Below are 7,113 nucleotides of genomic sequence, written 5' to 3'. Positions count from 1 at the left end.
TAATAATTTGTATACTAGCCTACTAGGTTGATATAATATATTGATTATTTTGAATTATATGATAATATATACATCTATTAAAACTGCATAATCTTAATTTTTTGAATGACCTCTACCCGTAAGTTACTCATGAATAAAATTAAATATGATATGCAGTTTAATGTTATTTATAGTTGTTGTCATTGATAATTAATTTTTTAAATGTATTTTTTTAACGTTTCAATTTCTATCATTGTAATTATTTAAAACACCAAACAATTTTTTAAAGGTAACAATATAATAATTTATATAAAGTTATTTTTAGCTATTGTTATTGGAAGTTATTTTAAGCTGCTTATTTCAAACTTTTAACGATTATAAAAATATCTTTAAGAAATATTTTAGTTAAATTGATATTATAATTTATTTTTTGCATTTAGCACTATAATTTATCACTTTTAGTTATCCACAAAATATTCATTGGGTTATTTAAGTGGAACTGAAATTTATATTGAAGTTGACCCTATAATGTTATATTATATTTAAATTAAGAATTTAAGTATTTTGTACAAACTGTTCAAAAGTTGTAGCTTTAAATTGATAATGGTTTACATACAACAATATATTAAATATAATAAATTAAGTATAATATATTAAAAGTTAAAGACATAGCTTTATAATTAGAAGTAAATATATTATTTTAATATTGAAATTTAGTTTATTTATGATTACACTTTAGGTTTGATACTTATTTAACCTTATTAACCAACTTATAATTATTATTAGAAATACACTACAATTTATCACATTTAACTATTTATAAAATATTCTTTGGGTTGTTTAAGTTGAACTAAAATTTATATTTAAGTTGATCATGTAAAGTTATATTTAAATTAACAATTTAAGTATTTTATACAAATTGTTCAAAAGGTGTAGCTTTAAAATGATAATGGTTTACATACAACAACATATTAGACCTAATAAATTAAGTATAATATGTTAAAAGTTAAAAACATAAGTTTATAAGTACAAGAATATATATTCTTTTAATATTGAAATTTAGTTTATATATATATATATATATATATATATATATATATATATATATATATTTACACTTTAGGTTCTATATTTATTTAACGTTATTAACTAATATTGAAATTTAGTTTATATATACTCTTTTAATATTGAAATTTAGTATAAGAAAATATATTCTTTTAATATTGAAATTTAGTTTATATATATTTACACTTTAGGTTCTATATTTATTTAACCTTATTAACTAACTTATAATCATTATTAGAAAGAAATTGAAAAGTCATGAGAGTTTCAAATTAATGTGGTAAAAGGAAAAATGAATGGGAGTTTCAAATGAATGTGGTGAAAGGAAAAATGTTTCCTTTATAAGTATACTAGGCGAATGTCCGCGAGTTGCGCAAAAACACATATATAGTTGAAGTCTTTACATATATATGCTTTTTTTAAATATAACAATAGTTTTTAAATTTGATATAATAATTTTTATACTAAATTGATATAATATATTTATTATTTTGAATTATATGATAATATATACATCAATTATAACTTCATAATCTCAATCATTTGAATAACTTCTACCAGCTAGTTACACATGAACAAAATTAAATATAATATATGATTTAATGTTATTTATAGTTGTTGTTATTCTTAATTAGTTTTTAAAAATTTATTTGCTTAATATTTTAATTTCTAACATTATAATTATTTAAACATCAAACATTAATTTTTGATTTTAAAGGTAACAATATAATCATTTATTATAGAATTATTTTAACTATTGTTATTGTAAGTTATTTTAAGCTACTTATTTAAAAACTTTTAATGATTATAAAAATATATTTAAAAAATATTTTAGTTAAATCGAGATTAGATTTTAGTTTTTTGCATTTATCACTACAGTATATCAATTTTAACTTTTTACAAAACATTCTTTGGTTTTAAGGGAACTAAAATTTATATTTAAGTTGACATTGTAATATTATGTTTAAGTTAACAATTTAAGTATTTTGTTAAAACTGTTCAAAAGTTGTATTTTTAAACTGACAATGATTTACATATAATGACATATTAAATCTAATAAATTAAGTATAATATGATAGAAGTTAAACACATAACTTTATAAGTAGAAGTAAATATATTATTTTAAAATTGAAATTTAGTTTATTTATAATTACACTTTAGGTTTGATATTTATTTAACCTTATTAACTAACTTATAATCATTATTAGAAAGACACTACAATTTGTCACTTTTAACTATTTACAAAAAATTCTTTGGGTTGTTTGAGTTAAATTAAAATTTATATTTAAGTTGACCCTATAATGTTATATTTAAATTAATAATTTAAGTATTTTATACAAATTGTTCTAAAATTGTATCTTTCAAATGATAATAGTTTACAACTAACAATATATTAAAAATAATAAATTAAATATAATATGTTAAAAGTTAAAAAAAATAACTTTATAAGTAAAATTAAATATATTATTTTAATATTGAAATTTATTTTATATATGATTACACTTTAGGTTTGATATTTATTTAACCTGATTAACCAAATTTTAATTATTATTAGAAAAAAATTGAAAAGTCATGGGAGTTTCAAATGAAAGTGGTAATAGTAAAAATAAATGGGAGTTTCAAATGAATGTGGTGAAAGGAAAAATGTTTCATTTATAAGTATATAATGATAATGATGAAATGATAATGATATATATATATATATATATATATATATATATATATATATATATATATATATATATATATATATATGGAAAATTGAATATACCTTAAGGGTATATAAGCTTAGGTATCCAAACCCACCGTAATACATTGTTTTGTTTAATATATTCATTATAATGTCCTTAAACTTCAACTACTAACTTGATTTACTTTCAAGATTTCCAAATTTTCACTATTATCTTCCTTTTACAACATATTTTTTTTGCTAAACACCTACTAGGTATATATATTATATTTTAAAATGAAAATTATTTAAGATATATATATATATATATATATATATATATATATATATATATATATATATATATGAAATTTATAAAAATCTTGGAAGTAAATCAAGTTAGAAGTTAAATTATAAGAACATTGGACAATTACAATTTATATATGATACAAAACGTGTATTATAGTGACTTTGGGTATCTAAGTTTATATACCTTTAAAGGTGTATTCACTTCTCCTATATATATATATATATATATATATATATATATATATATATATATATATATATATATATATATATATATATATATATAATTTTTATTTAAATAATAAAAAATATTTTCTTAAAATACAATATAAATTATTTATTATTAGTTTTAAACAATAAACAAATAAAGCAAAGTGATATCTTGGAACTAGAAAAGACAATATTGTTGGGTTAATGGATTCTTGAACAAAAAGTCAAATATTTCTAATTCTAACGTCCCATAAATACTGAGTAAATTTTTTAGTTTAAATAAGTCAAAATCATTCATACATTATCTCGAAAGACAATTAGAGTAAAAGTATTCTCAAAACATCAAAGTAAAATTATAAATAATCATTATGGAATAATTCTTCAGGGGATGCAGTACCCGAAAATGTTTAGAACACAAAACTGTAAGCACAGAGCTTAACGAGTTCCCCAAAATACCCATACCATACATATAATGGGCCTTACCCGACAACCATCGGGCCCCGGCCAAAATAGATCTGTCAATAACATGCGATTGGCCTCACCCGATAAACTCATCAGGCCCCGCCTGGCATCGGGCCCCACCCGGTATACATACCAACACATACAATACGTGTAAGAGTCACAAAGACATCTAACATACTATAACATAATCCAATGGGCCAACATTGGTGCCCTTAACCCGTAAGTAATGTGAGAAGACTCACCTGAACTACTTATCAAAAGCTCAACCGCCACTTCAGCAACAGAACAGCCAAACCAACCTTCCTATGCCAAAGCATAATCAATCATTAGCTAAATGCTCAATTCTACTAAAGTTTGACCAAAAGTCAAACTGGTAAAGAAAATTCAACGGTCAATGGTCAAAGTCTTACAGTCAACATGTAGACCATTGCCACGTCGTGGCCTTCCTTGGCCACATAGTGGCCATTCCAACACAAAACAGTCGAGGTTTCAAACTCTGCCACACCTTGGTCACCTTCACCACGCCATGGAAACCGCCTAAAGTGTCATTTATTCACTAAGAACTTAATCCTTATAGATCTAAATCCAAAACTTTAGATCTACTCCTTCTCAATGACTTAATGGATAAAGTTTTCAACTTTATCTATTTGGACCTCATCCAAAGGTAAAATCATGATCCCTAAGTCCAATAAGCACTTAATATGACCAAAACTCAAACATGGGATTAAGAACACTCAAGATAAGACCTTTTTCTCACTATCTAAGAAGTTGAAGACCATGAGAAAACCATATCAAGCTTTGGAATTCCTCAAACTCCAAGAGCATCCAAGAATGGAAACAAAACATCCAAAAATGGTCAAGATGTGAACTTTATACCTCCAATAACTCAGAAATGTTGAGAATATGTTGGATCCAAGCTTGTTCCTTGCTTCCTTGCACCAAGATGAACTTCCTTCTTCTTCAAGTTTTACAAAAAGAAGACATTAACCTCAAGATCAAGCCACCAAGCTCATTTCCATGGAAGAGAGGCTAGCGTTTCAAAATAAAGGGATGGAGGCTAAAGACGATGACAGAGAATGGGGGTTAAGATGCTTAAATATAAGAGCAACCCTAGAAATATGTGGGCTTGCGCCTGAACAGCCATCATGCCGTGGTGGCCTTATGCCACACCATGGTGGCTCCATAAAACACGTGTCCCTTTTCAACATCGCCACATCATGGTCATTTTTTCACCATGTCGTGGCAAAGAGTTTTCTTCAAAATTCTATCTTGATTCTTTGATGACAATGCTGGATAAGATGTCTAAGTCCATAACTATTTCTGGTATGTACTTGACCCGACCCAACATGGTCCATTTGGGTTGCATGGCACCATGCAATTGAATAGACTAAATGAGAGAAATAACACTTTTGGTTTACTAATATATTATAAGTTCTAATATATTAATAGTATTATTTAATTAGTATTGATCAAGAATTAATTAAGTGATCAAAAGATAACTAATTAAATATATGGGATGATTATGTAAATCATCCATAACTTGTATAGTGGGCTAAGAGGCTCCATGGATTATCAAGTTGGGTTCCACCCATAGGATGCTCCATGGGAGTTACAAACCCATGGGTCATGGAAATGAAGAGTCATGACACATTAGTGTTTACATGGTGCAACCCTAGATGTGTCAACACTATATAAAGAACATATTCTCCACCAAAATCGGCTACACAAAAAAAAGTGAGGGCTAGGCCAATTTTAGAAGTGTGTGTATTCTCTCTAAAGTCATTCCAAAAGCATTTGGTGTTGTGTGAAGCATTTGAGGCATCACACTTGGGGTGCTAAGCTCACAAGGTTTCAACGAATCAAAATCAACTACAAGGTATGTATTTCTAGCTATGCTTTTAGGATTAAAGTACCCATGTATGCTAGATAGGATTATGAACCTTTGAAACCAAATTTTGCATGTATTTAGACAAACATAGATCCAAGGTTTATTAGGGTTGCATGTACACTTAGGAAGTGTTAGAATGCTCAAAACCCATCAGTGGAATAAGAGCCTAGGCTTGTTTCTTGAATACTTGATGCAAACTTGTTTTTCAAAAGCCAAAAACTGTCTGGACAAGAAAACTCGATGAGTTCTGGCCAAAAACTCATCGAGTTTGTGTCTTATAGCATGAACTCGACGAGTTCTTTGATGAACTCGATGAGTTTGTCATCCAATGAGCAGTTTTTGGAGCTTGGCTACTGGAAATGGACTAGAAACATTACCCTAAACTGTTTTGGTGTTATAAAACTTGTTTTAGATGGTGTAATGGTTGTTCTAATCCATTTACAATGGATAATATCAATTTTTCATGATTATATGTGTTCATATGTTCTTGAAATGTTGATATGAATACTCATGTTCTTATGAGTTCTTGATAGATCATAGGAATTACTTGTTTATTTGATTAATTCATGATCTTTATGTGTTTTAATGGAGTCCATAACTTGTCCTCAAGTTATGGATAACCAAAAGTCTCTTTGTGTTAAAAGCCATTAAAAGAACACATAAGTTATAAAATGAAGAGTCTTCATTTTAATAACTCATAAGTTATGAATATGAAAGGTTTTGTAAAGTTACAAAACTTGCCCTCAAGTTTTGGAACATGTAAAGTCACTTAATAAACTTTAGTTCCAACCCTTAGAATTTTAAAAGTTAAAATTCAATCCTTATACTTTATATTATAAGTTAATATATATATATATATATATATATATATATATATATATATATATAAGATCAAGTCGTCTTACCGCTAGTATGCCTCATTCACGAAGCCGGTCTATAAGGGGGGTATAAGGTTGTTGCCTATAAAATGGCAACTTAATGGGTGTCCACTCTCACCCACCGCTTCCTTGATCGGTGGAGGGTCGTTAGCCGAACGGGTAGGACAAGGACTTATAAATTCTCATTAAAAGTATAATGAATATTATAAAGTAACTAAATGCTTTTATTAAATTCCTAATCTTAGTTACTTTAGAAAAATGTGAATAAGGTGCTAATCCATGAAATTACACTTTACACTTTGTTTAAGTCGTTGGTGGAGCGTGTGTGGTTAATCGACACACTAACTTGGACTTAACAAGGTAGGTAAAGGGTGACTTAAGGTTTATCATAGTATCGGTGGAGCGTTTGTGGTTTACCGGCACATCGATTGAGTGATAAACTTTAAGGGTACCAAGTGATTTGCATGGTTACTTCACACCTCGTTTTTTGATCCTCGGTATCCCAATCACAAAACTTGGAGGGCATACTCAAGATTGAAACATGCCTTTGAAAAGTTCATTGAATCTTAAAATAATCTAGGAATTTCTAAGAACCAATTAAAAACCTAATATTTATATTTTGTTTTTCATGGTGGAATTTGGTGAATCGTCATTCA

Source organism: Lactuca serriola, chromosome 6 (genome assembly GCF_051521515.1).
Source record: "Lactuca serriola cultivar US96UC23 chromosome 6, Lser_US96UC23_V15, whole genome shotgun sequence".
Lineage (NCBI taxonomy): Eukaryota > Viridiplantae > Streptophyta > Magnoliopsida > Asterales > Asteraceae > Lactuca > Lactuca serriola.
This window is presented reverse-complemented; position numbering follows the sequence as displayed.